This window comes from Sceloporus occidentalis, unplaced genomic scaffold (assembly GCF_023333645.1).
Source record: "Sceloporus occidentalis isolate IW3139 unplaced genomic scaffold, rSceOcc1.0.p SCAF_89, whole genome shotgun sequence".
NCBI classification, from domain to species: domain Eukaryota; kingdom Metazoa; phylum Chordata; class Lepidosauria; order Squamata; family Phrynosomatidae; genus Sceloporus; species Sceloporus occidentalis.
The window spans coordinates 3,831,238-3,844,392 of NW_028317069.1; positions in this window are offsets into that span (position 1 = coordinate 3,831,238).

Sequence of the window (13,155 nt, forward strand, 5' to 3'; positions counted from 1 at the left end):
GAAGACGTGTCTAGTGTATGAGGGAGAGAGAAGACGTGTCTGGTGTATGGGAGAGAAGACATGTCTGGTGTATGAGGGAGAGAGAAGACTTGTCTGGTGTATGAGGGAGAGAGAAGACATGTGTGGTGTATGAGGGAGAGAGGATACGTGTCTGGTGTATGAGGGAGAGAGAAGACGTGTCTGGTGTATGAGGGAGAGAGAAGACGTGTCTGGTGTATGAGGGAGAGAGAAGACGTGTCTGGTGTATGAGGGAGAGAGAAGACGTGTCTGGTGTATGAGGGAGAGAGAAGACGTGTCTGGTGTATGAGGGAGAGAGAAGACATGTCTGGTGTATGAGAGAGAAGACATGTCTGGTGTATGAGGTAGAGAGAAGACTTGTCTGGTGTATGAGGGAGAGAGAAGACATGTGTGGTGTATGAGGGAGAGAGAAGACGTGTCTGGTGTATGAGGGAGACAGAAGACGTGTCTGGTGTATGAGGGAGAGAGAAGACATGTCTGCTGTATGAGAGAGAAGACGTGTGTGGTGTATGAGAGAGAGAGAGAAGACGTGTCTGGTGTATGAGGGAGAGATAAGACGTGTCTGGTGTATGAGGGAGAGAAAAGACGTGTCTGGTGCATGAGCGAGAGAGAAGACGTGTCTTGTGCATGAGGGAGAGATAAGACGTGTCTGGTGTATGAGAGAGAAAGAAGACGTGTCTGGTGTATGAGAGAGAAGACGTGTCTGGTGTATGAGGGAGAGAGAAGACGTGTCTGGTGTATGAGAAAGAAGACGTGTATGAGGGAGAGAGATGTGTCTGGTGTATGAGGGAGAGATAAGACGTGTCTGGTGTATGAGGGTGAGAGAAGACATGTCTGGTGTATGAGGGAGAGAGAAGACTTGTCTGGTGTATGAGGGAGAGAGAAGACGTGTCTGGTGTAAGAGGGAGAGAGAAGACTTGTTTGGTGTATGAGAGAGAAAGAAGACGTGTCTGGTGTAAGAGGGAGAGAGAAGACTTGTTTGGTGTATGAGGGAGAAAGAAGACGTGTCTGGTGTATGAGAGAGAAGACGTGTCTGGTGTATGAGGGAGAGAGAAGACGTGTCTGGTGTATGAGAAAGAAGACGTGTATGAGGGAGAGAGATGTGTCTGGTGTATGAGGGAGAGATAAGACGTGTCTGGTGTATGAGGGTGAGAGAAGACGTGTCTGGTGTATGAGGGTGAGAGAAGACGTATCTGGAGTATGAGGGAGAGAGAAGACGTGTCTGGTGTAAGAGGGAGAGAGAAGACTTGTTTGGTGTATGAGGGAGAGAGAAGACGTGTCTGGTGTAAGAGGGAGAGAGAAGACGTGTTTGGTGTATGAGAGAGAAGACATGTCTGGTGTATTAGAGAGAAGACATGTCTGGTGTATTAGAGAGAAGACGTGTCTGGTGTATGAGGGAGAGAGAAGACATGTCTGGTGTATTAGAGAGAAGACGTGTCTGGTGTATGAGAGTGAAGACGTGTCTGGTGTATGAGAGAGACGACGTGTCTGGTGTATGAGAGAGACGACGTGTCTGGTGTATGAGAGAGGGAGAAAAATTGTCTGGTGTATGAGCGACAAGACGTGTCTGGTGTATGAGAGTGAAGACGTGTCTGGTGTATGAGAGTGAAGACGTGTCTGGTGTATGAGAGAGACAACGTGTCTGGTGTATGAGAGAGAAGACGTGTCTGGTGTATGAGAGAGAGAGAAAAAATATCTGGTGTATGAGAGTGAAGACGTGTCTGGTGTATGAGAGTGAAGACGTGTCTGGTGTATGAGAGAGACGACGTGTCTGGTGTATGAGAGAGACAACGTGTCTGGTGTATGAGAGAGAAGACGTGTCTGGTGTATGAGAGAGGGAGAAAAATTGTCTGGTGTATGAGCGACAAGACGTGTCTGGTGTATGAGAGTGAAGACGTGTCTGGTGTATGAGAGAGAAGACGTGTCTGGTGTATGAGAGAGACAATGTGTCTGGTGTATGAGAGAGAAGACGTGTATGAGGGAGAGAGAGAGAAGACGTGTCTGGTGTCTGAGGGAGAGAGAAGACGTGTCAGGTGTATTAGAGAGAGAGAAGACGTGTCAGGTGTATGAGAGAGAAGACGTGTCTGGTGTATGAGGGAGAGAGAAGGCGTGTCTGGTGTATGAAAGAGAAGACGTGTCTGGTGTATGAGGGAGAGAGAAGACGTGTCTGGTGTATGAGGGAGAGAGAAGACGTGTCTGGTGTATGAGAGAGAGAGAAGACGTGTCTGGTGTATGAGGAAGAGAGAAGACATGTCTGGTGTATGAGGGAGAGATAAGACGTGTCTGGTGTATGAGGGAGAGAGAAGACGTGTCTGTTGTTTGAGCGAGAGAGAAGACGTGTATGTTGTTTGAGCGAGAGAGAAGACGTGTATGAGGGAGAGAGAAGACCTGTCTGGTGTATGAGAGAGAAGACGTGTCTGGTGTATGAGAGAGACAATGTGTCTGGTGTATGAGAGAGAAGACGTGTATGAGGGAGAGAGAGAGAAGACGTGTCTGGTGTCTGAGGGAGAGAGAAGACGTGTCTGGTGTCTGAGGGAGAGAGAAGATGTGTCTGGTGTATGAGGGAGAGAGAAGACGTATCTGGTGTATGGGAGAGAAGACATGTCTGGTGTATGAGGGAGAGAGAAGACTTTTCTGGTGTATGAGGGAGAGAGAAGACATGTGTGGTGTATGAGGGAGAGAGAATACGTGTCTGGTGTATGAGGGAGAGAGAAGACGTGTCTGGTGTATGAGGGAGAGAGAAGACGTGTCTGGTGTATGAGGGAGAGAGAAGACGTGTCTGGTGTATGAGGGAGAGAGAAGACATGTCTGGTGTATGAGAGAGAAGACATGTCTGCTGTATGAGGGAGAGAGAAGACATGTGTGGTCTATGAGGGAGAGAGAAGACGTGTGTGGTGTATGAGAGAGAGAGAAGACGTGTCTGGTGTATGAGGGAGAGATAAGACGTGTCTGGTGTATGAGGGAGAGAAAAGACGTGTCTGGTGCATGAGCGAGAGAGAAGACGTGTCTTGTGCATGAGGGAGAGATAAGACGTGTCTGGTGTATGAGAGAGAAAGAAGACGTGTCTGGTGTATGAGAGAGAAAGAAGACGTGTCTGGTGTATGAGAGAGAAGACGTGTCTGGTGTATGAGGGAGAGAGAAGACGTGTCTGGTGTATGAGAAAGAAGACGTGTATGAGGGAGAGAGATGTGTCTGGTGTATGAGGGAGAGATAAGACGTGTCTGGTGTATGAGGGTGAGATAACACGTGTCTGGTGTAAGAGGGAGAGAGAAGACGTGTTTGGTGTATGAGGGAGAGAGAAGATGTGTCTGGTGTATGAGGCAGAGAAAAGATGTGTCTGGTCTATGAGGGAGAGAGAAGACATGTCTGGTGTATGAGAGAGAAGACATGTCTGGTGTATGAGAGAGAAGACGTGTCTGGTGTATGAGAGTGAAGACGTGTCTGGTGTATGAGAGTGAAGACGTGTCTGGTGTATTAGAGAGACAACGTGTGTGGTGTATGAGAGAGAAGACGTGTCTGGTGTATGAGCGAGAAGACGTGTCTGGTGTATGAGAGAGAAGATGTGTATGAGGGAGAGAGAGAGAAGACGTGTCTGGTGTCTGAGGGAGAGAGAAGACGTGTCAGGTGTATGAGAGAGAGAGAAGACGTGTCAGGTGTATGAGAGAGAAGACGTGTCTGGTGTATGAGGGAGAGAGAAGACGTGTCTGGTGTATGAGAGAGAAGACGTGTCTGGTGTATGAGGGAGAGAGAAGACATGTCTGGTGTATGAGAGAGAAGACGTGTCTGGTTTATGAGAGAGAGAGAAGACGTATCTGGTGTATGAGGGAGAGAGAAGACGTGTCTGGTGTATGAGAGAGAAGACGTGTCTGGTGTACGAGGGAGAGAGAAGACGTGTCTGGTGTATGAGGGAGACAACGTGTCTGGTGTATGGGAGAGAAGACATGTCTGGTGTATGAGGGAGAGAGAAGACTTGTCTGGTGTATGAGGGAGAGAGAAGACATGTGTGGTGTATGAGGGAGAGAGAATACGTGTCTGGTGTATGAGGGAGAGAGAAGACGTGTCTGGTGTATGAGGGAGAGAGAAGACGTGTATGGTGTATGAGGGAGAGAGAAGACATGTCTGGTGTATGAGAGAGAAGACATGTCTGGTGTATGAGGGAGAGAGAAGACTTGTCTGGTGTATGAGGGAGAGAGAAGACATGTGTGGTGTATGAGGGAGAGAGAAGACGTGTGTGGTGTATGAGAGAGAGAAGACGTGTGTGGTGTATGAGAGAGAGAAGACGTGTCTGGTGTATGAGGGAGAGATAAGACGTGTCTGGTGTATGAGGGAGAGATAAGACGTGTCTGGTGTATGAGGGAGAGAAAAGACGTGTCTGGTGCATGAGCGAGAGAGAAGACGTGTCTTGTGCATGAGGGAGAGATAAGACGTGTATGGTGTATGAGAGAGAAAGAAGACGTGTCTGGTGTATGAGAGAGAAGACGTGTCTGGTGTGTGAGAGAGAAGACGTGTCTGGTGTATGAGAAAGTAGACGTGTATGAGGGAGAGAGATGTGTCTGGTGTATGAGGGAGAGATAAGACGTGTCTGGTGTATAAGGGTGAGAGAACACGTGTCTGGTGTATGAAAGAGAAGACGTGTCTGGTGTATGAGGGAGAGAGAAGACGTGTCTGGTGTAAGAGGGAGAGAGAAGACGTGTTTGGTGTATGAGGGAGAGAGAAAGCGTGTCTGGTGTATGAGGGAGAGAAAAGATGTGTCTGGTCTATGAGGGAGAGAGAAGACATGTCTGGTGTATGAGAGAGAAGACATGTCTGGTGTATGAGAGAGAAGACATGTCTGGTGTATTAGAGAGAAGACGTGTCTGGTGTATGAGAGTGAAGACGTGTCTGGTGTATGAGAGTGAAGACGTGTCTGGTGTATGAGAGAGACAACGTGTCTGGTGTATGAGAGAGAAGACGTGTCTGGTGTATGAGAGAGAGAGAAAAAATGTCTGGTGTATGAGCGAGAAGACGTGTCTGGTGTATGAGAGAGAAGACGTGTATGAGGGAGAGAGAGAGAAGACGTGTCTGGTGTCTGAGGGAGAGAGAAGACGTGTCAGGTGTATGAGAGAGAGAGAAGACGTGTCAGGTGTATGAGGGAGAGAGAAGGCGTGTCTGGTGTATGAAAGAGAAGACGTGTCTGGTGTATGAGGGAGAGAGAAGACGTGTCTGGTGTATGAGAGAGAAGACGTGTCTGGTGTATGAGGGAGAGAGAAGACGTGTCTGGTGTATGAGAGAGAAGACGTGTCTGGTGTATGAGAGAGAAGACGTGTCTGGTGTATGAGGGAGAGATAAGACATGTCTGGTGTATGAGGAAGAGAGAAGACGTGTCTGGTGTATGAGGGAGAGATAAGACATGTCTGGTGTATGAGAGATAAGACATGTCTGGTGCATGAGAGTGAAGACGTGTCTGGTGTATGAGAGTGAAGATGTGTGTGGTGTATGAGAGAGAAGACGTGTCTGGTGTATGAAAGTGAAGACGTGTCTGGTGTATGAAAGTGAAGACGTGTCTGGTGTATGAGAGAGACGACGTGTCTGGTGTATGAGAGAGACGACGTGTCTGGTGTATGTGGGAGAGAGACGACGTGTCTGGTGTATGAGAGTGAAGACGTGTCTGGTGTATGAGAGTGAAGTCGTGTCTGGTGTATGAGGGAGAGAAAAGACGTGTCTGGTGTATGAGAGAGAAGACGTGTCTGGTGTATGAGGGAGAGAGAAGACATGTCTGGTGTATGAGAGACAAGACGTGTTTGGTGTATGAGAGAGACGATGTGTCTGGTGTATGAGAGAGAAGACGTGTCTGGTGTATGAGGGTGAGAGAAGACGTGTCTGGTGTACGAGGGAGACAGAGGACGTGTCTGGTGTATGAGGGAGACAGAAGACGTGTCTGGTGTATGAGGGAGAGAGAAGACGTGTCTGGTGTATGAGGAAGAGAGAAGACGTGTCTGGTGTATGAGGGAGAGAGAAGACGTGTCTGGTGTATGAGAGAGAAGACGTGTCTGGTGTGTGAGAGAGACGACGTGTCTGGTGTATGATAGAGACGGTGTGTCTGGTGTATGAGAGAGAACACGTGTCTGGTGTATGAGAGAGAGAAAAGACGTGTCTGGTGTATGAAGGAGAGAGAAGACATGTCTGGTGTATGAAAGAGAAGACGTGTCTGGTGTATGAGAGAGAAGACGTGTCTGGTGTATGAGGGAGAGAGCAGACATGTCTGGTGTGTGAGAGAGACGACGTGTCTGGTGTATGAGAGAGAGAGAAGACGTGTCTGGTGTATGAAGGAGAGAGAAGACATGTCTGGTGTATGAAAGAGAAGACGTGTCTGGTGTATAAGGGAGAGAGAAGACGTGTCTGGTGTATGAGGGAGAGATAAGACGTGTCTGGTGTATGAGAGTGAAGACGTGTCTGGTGTATGAGAGAGAAGACGTGTCTGGTCTATGAAAGTGAAGACGTGTCTGGTGTATGAAAATGAAGACGTGTCTGGTGTATGAGAGTGAAGTCGTGTCTGGTGTATGAGAGGGACGACGTGTCTGGTGTATGAGAGGGACGACGTGTCTGGTGTATGAGAGGGACGACGTGTCTGGTGTATGAGAGAGAAGACGTGTATGAGGGAGAGAGAAGACGTGTCTGGTGTATGAGAGAGAAGACGTGTCTGGTGTATGAGAGAGACGATGTGTCTGGTGTATGAGAGAGAACACGTGTCTGGTGTATGAGAGAGAGAGAAGACGTGTGTGGTGTATGAGGGAGAGAGAAGACATGTCTGGTGTATGAAAGAGAAGACGTGTCTGGTGTATGAGAGAGAAGACGTGTCTGGTGTATGAGGGAGAGAGAAGACGTGTCTGGTGTATGAGGGAGAGATAAGACGTGTCTGGTGTATGAGAGTGAAGACGTGTCTGGTGTATGAGAGAGAAGACGTGTCTGGTCTATGAAAGTGAAGACGTGTCTGGTGTATGAAAGTGAAGACGTGTCTGGTGTATGAGAGTGAAGTCGTGTCTGATGTATGAGAGAGAGAGAAGACATGTCTGGTGTATGAAAGAAAAGACGTGTCTGGTGTATGAGAGAGAGAAGACGTGTGTGGTGTATGAGGGAGAGAGAAGACATGTCTGGTGTGTGAGAGAGACGACGTGTCTGGTGTATGAGAGAGACGATGTGTCTGGTGTATGAGAGAGAACACGTGTCTGGTGTATGAGAGAGAGAGAAGACGTGTCTGGTGTATGAGAGAGAGAGAAGACGTGTCTGGTGTATGAAGGAGAGAGAAGACATGTCTGGTGTATGAAAGTGAAGACGTGTCTGGTGTATGAGAGTGAAGTCGTGTCTGGTGTATGAGAGGGACGACGTGTTAGGTGTATGAGAGGGACGACGTGTCTGGTGTATGAGAGGGACGACGTGTCTGGTGTATGAGAGAGAAGACGTGTATGAGGGAGAGAGAAGACGTGTCTGGTGTATGAGAGAGAAGACGTGTCTGGTGTATGAGAGAGACGATGTGTCTGGTGTATGAGAGAGAACACGTGTCTGGTGTATGAGAGAGAGAGAAGACGTGTGTGGTGTATGAGGGAGAGAGAAGACGTGTCTGGTGTATGAGAGTGAAGACGTGTCTGGTGTATGAGAGAGAAGACGTGTCTGGTCTATGAAAGTGAAGACGTGTCTGGTGTATGAAAGTGAAGACGTGTCTGGTGTATGAGAGTGAAGTCGTGTCTGGTGTATGAGAGAGAGAGAAGACGTGTCTGGTGTATGAAAGAGAGAGAAGACATGTCTGGTGTATGAAAGAAAAGACCTGTCTGGTGTATGAGGGAGAGAGAAGACGTGTCTGGTGTATGAGAGTGAAGACGTGTCTGGTGTATGAGAGAGAAGACGTGTCTGGTCTATGAAAGTGAAGACGTGTCTGGTGTATGAAAGTGAAGACGTGTCTGGTGTATGAGAGTGATGTCGTGTCTGGTGTATGAGAGGGACGACGTGTCTGGTGTATGAGAGGGACGACGTGTCTGGTGTATGAGAGGGACGACGTGTCTGGTGTATGAGAGAGAAGACGTGTATGAGGGAGAGAGAAGACGTGTCTGGTGTATGAGAGAGAAGACGTGTCTGGTGTATGAGAGAGACGATGTGTCTGGTGTATGAGAGAGAACACGTGTCCGGTGTATGAGAGAGAGAGAGAGAAGACGTGTCTGGTGTATGAGGGAGAGAGAAGACATGTCTGGTGTATGAAAGAGAAGACGTGTCTGGTGTATGAGGGAGAGAGAAGACGTGTCTGGTGTATGAGGGAGAGAGAAGACGTGTCTGGTGTATGAGGGAGAGATAAGACGTGTCTGGTGTATGAGAGTGAAGACGTGTCTGGTGTATGAGAGAGAAGACGTGTCTGGTGTATGAGAGAGAAGACGTGTCTGGTGTATGAAAGTGAAGACGTGTCTGGTGTATGAGAGTGAAGTCGTGTCTGGTGTATGAGAGGGACGACGTGTCTGGTGTATGAGGGAGAGAGAAGACGTGTCTGGTGTATGAGGGAGAAAGAAGACGTCTGAGGAAGATAACATTGACTGTTTCTTACACTCTCTTACACTCTGTTACACTTTCTTACACTCTTCTACAGTCTCTTACACTCTTTTACACTCTGTTACTGTCTCTTACACTCTCTTACTTTCTCTTACACTCTGCTACTGTCTTTTACACTCTGCTACTATCTCGTACACTCTGCTACTGTCTCTTATACTCTCTTACACTCTGCTACTGTCTCTTATACTCTCTTACACTCTGCTACTGTCTCTTACACTCTGTTACTGTCTCTTACACTCTGTTACTGTCTCTTACACTCTGCTACTGTCTCTTATACTCTCTTACACTCTGCTACTGTCTCTTACACTGTGTTACTGTCTTTTTCACTCTGCTACTATCTCTTACACTCTGCTACTGTCTCTTATACTCTCTTACTGTCTCTTATACTCTCTTACTGTCTTATACTCTGCTACTGTCTGTTACACTCTTTCACTGTCTCTTACACTCTGCTACTGTCTCTTGCACTCTCTTACACTCTGCTACTGTCTCTTGCACTCTCTTACACTCTGCTACTGTCTCTTACACTGTGTTACTGTCTCTTACACTGTGTTACTGTCTCTTACACTCTGCTACTGTCTCTTATACTCTCTTACACTCTGCTACTGTCTCTTACACTGTGTTACTGTCTTTTACACTCTGCTACTATCTCTTACACTCTGCTACGGTCTCTTATACTGTATGTATGAGAGAGACGATGTGTCTGGTGTATGAGAGAGAACACGTGTCTGGTGTATGAAAAAGAAGACGTGTCTGGTGTATGAGAGAGAAGACGTGTCTGGTGTATGAGGGAGAGAGCAGACATGTCTGGTGTGTGAGAGAGACGACGTGTCTGGTGTATGAGAGAGAGAGAAGACGTGTCTGGTGTATGAAGGAGAGAGAAGACATGTCTGGTGTATGAAAGAGAAGACGTGTCTGGTGTATGAGGGAGAGAGAAGACGTGTCTGGTGTATGAGAGAGAGATAAGACGTGTCTGGTGTATGAGAGAGAAGACGTGTCTGGTGTATGAAAGTGAAGACGTGTCTGGTGTATGAGAGGGACGACGTGTCTGGTGTATGAGAGGGACGACGTGTCTGGTGTATGAGAGGGACGACGTGTCTGGTGTATGAGAGGGACGACGTGTCTGGTGTATGAGAGAGAAGACGTGTCTGGTGTATGAGGGAGAGAGAAGACATGTCTGGTGTATGAGGGAGAGATAAGACGTGTCTGGTGTATGAGAGTGAAGACGTGTCTGGTGTATGAGAGAGAAGACGTGTCTGGTGTATGAGAGAGAAGACGTGTCTGGTCTATGAAAGTGAAGACGTGTCTGGTGTATGAAAGTGAAGACCTGTCTGGTGTATGAGAGTGAAGTCGTGTCTGGTGTATGAGGGAGAGAGAAGACGTGTCTGGTGTATGAAAGAGAAGACGTGTCTGGTGTATGAGGGAGAGAGAAGACGTGTCTGGTGTATGAGGGAGAAAGAAGACGTCTGAGGAAGATAACATTGACTGTTTCTTACACTCTCTTACACTCTGTTACACTTTCTTACACTCTGCTACAGTCTCTTACACTCTTTTACACTCTGTTACTGTCTCTTACACTCTGCTACTGTCTCTTACACTCTGCTACTATCTCTTACACTCTGCTACTGTCTCTTATACTCTCTTACACTCTGCTACTGTCTCTTATACTCTCTTACACTCTGCTACTGTCTCTTACACTCTGTTACTGTCTCTTACACTCTGTTACTGTCTCTTACACTCTGTTACTGTCTCTTACACTCTGCTACTGTCTCTTATACTCTTACACTCTGCTATTGTCTCTTACACTGTGTTACTGTCTTTTTCACTCTGCTACTATCTCTTACACTCTGCTACTGTCTCTTATACTCTCTTACTGTCTTATACTCTGCTACTGTCTGTTACACTCTTTCACTGTCTCTTACACTCTGCTACTGTCTCTTGCACTCTCTTACACTCTGCTACTGTCTCTTGCACTCTCTTACACTCTGCTACTGTCTCTTACACTGTGTTACTGTCTCTTACACTGTGTTACTGTCTCTTACACTCTGCTACTGTCTCTTATACTCTCTTACACTCTGCTACTGTCTCTTACACTGTGTTACTGTCTTTTACACTCTGCTACTATCTCTTACACTCTGCTACTGTCTCTTATACTCTTACAGTCTCTTATACTCTCTTACTGTCTGTTACACTCTTTCACTGTCTCTTACACTCTGCTACTGTCTCTTATACTCTCTTACACTCTGCTACTGTCTCTTATACTCTCTTACACTCTGCTTCTGTCTCTTACACTCTGTTACTGTCTCTTACACTCTGTTACTGTCTCTTACACTCTCTTACACTCTGCTACTGTCTCTTACACTCTGTTACTGTCTCTTACACTCTCTTACACTCTGCTACTATCTCTTACACTCTGCTACTGTCTCTTATACTCTCTTACTGTCTCTTATACTCTCTTACTGTCTCTTATACTCTCTTACTGTCTTATACTCTGCTACTGTCTGTTACACTCTTTCACTGTCTCTTGCACTCTCTTACACTCTGCTACTGTCTTTTGCACTCTCTTACACTCTGCTACTGTCTCTTACACTGTGTTACTGTCTTTTACACTCTGCTACTGTCTCTTGCACTCTCTTACACTCTGTTACTGTCTCTCACTCTCTTCTACTATCTCTTACACAGGTTTACGGTGTCTATGCGAAGAGATCCCCTGAGACGTTCACAGTATACTGAGATCATTCGGGACTATGTGATCCTAGAGGACGGTATATGCCATGTGACACTCTACTACTGTCTCGTACATTATACCCTGTTTCTGTCTCACATTCTAGATGCCACTGTTTGCCTTGGGCCACGCTGCCAGCAGACTCGGAACATTTCACGGTAACGGCTATGCATGGATTCATCGTATCGGCCACTGCTCGGACAGCCATCAATCGCTGGGGTTCGTAAGAGACAGCACAGATGGACTCTTACTACACCGTGGAGTATCAAGAGACAGTAAGAACGTCATTGCAGTTGGTGAGTATCAAGAAGAGCAGTAATGAGGAGCAGCATGAACGAGAGAGCAGAGGCAGAGCACCTTTTCTCCTTTGTATCATATAGTTAATAAATAGTTATTAAATAGTCCCTATGTGGTCTTTTGATCTTCTTTATGAGGAAGAGAATCATGTATGTTTCTTTCTGTGCTTTAATTGATTGAAACTGAGAAGAAATAGAGAACTAAACCACTTTTATTGAATGTCTACACAGTGCAATGCAATGAGTAACAAATCACAAGTAAGTCACAAGACAAAGAGTAACAAATCACAAGTAAATCACAAGGCAAAGCATAACAAATCACAAGTAAATCACAAGGCAAAGAGTAACAAATCACAAGTTACAAATCATAATGCAAAGAATCAAATGCAATGAGTTACAAATCACAAGGCATAGAGTTACAAATACTATTATGAAGTCATGAGTAACATGAAGGTGAAAGTAATAGTAAAGCTACACTGACAATAATCACAATTGAATTACATTCTTAGTCTGCTCTGGGTCCAGCCGCACTGCCGTTAATGTGGTTTGGTTTCCATTCCCAAAGAGATTACGAGCAGCTTGCTTCTTCTCACCTTCAGGCAAGACCTGACCACGCTGAGGCTCGGCTTTCCAGAGCAGGTGAATGTTACAGATGGAGAACGGCATCAGATAGACCTGCGCATGAGAGAAAGTAAGAGTTAATTATCACATCATGAGCTAGACCTGTAAATAGCAGGCTCATACACCAGACACGTCTTCTCTCTCGCTCATACACCAGACACGTCTTCTCTCTCCCTCATACACCAGACACGTCTTCTTTCTCCCTCATACACCAGACACGTCTTCTCTCTGCCTCATACACCACACACGTCTTCTCTCTCGCTCATACACCAGACACGTCTTCTCTCTCCCTCATACACCAGACACGTCTTCTCTCTTCCTCATACGCCAGACACGTCTTCGCTCTCCCTCACACGCCAGACACGTCTTCTCTCTCCCTCACACGCCAGACACGTCTTCTCTCTCCCTCACACGCCAGACACGTCTTCTCTCTCCCTCACACACCAGACACGTCTTCTCTCTAGCTCATACACCAAACACGTCTCCTCTCTCATACACCAGACACGTCTTCTCTCTCGCTCATACACCAAACACGTCTCCTCTCTCATACACCAGACACGTCTTCTCTCTCGCTCATACGCCAGACACGTCTTCTCTCTCCCTCACACGCCAGACACGTCTTCTCTCTACCTCATACGCCAGACATGTCTTCTCTCTACCTCATACGCCAGACATGTCTTCTCTCTGATACACCAGACATGTCTTCTCTCATACACCAGACATGTCTTCTCTCATACACCAGACACGTCTTCTCTCTCCCTCATACGCCAGACATCTCTTCTCTCTCCCTCATACACCAGACACGTCTTCTCTCTCCCTCATACACCAGACACTTCTTCTCTCTCCCTCATACACCAGACACTTCTTCTCTCTCCCTCATACACCAGACACGTCTTCTCTCTCGCTGATACACCAGACACGTCTTCT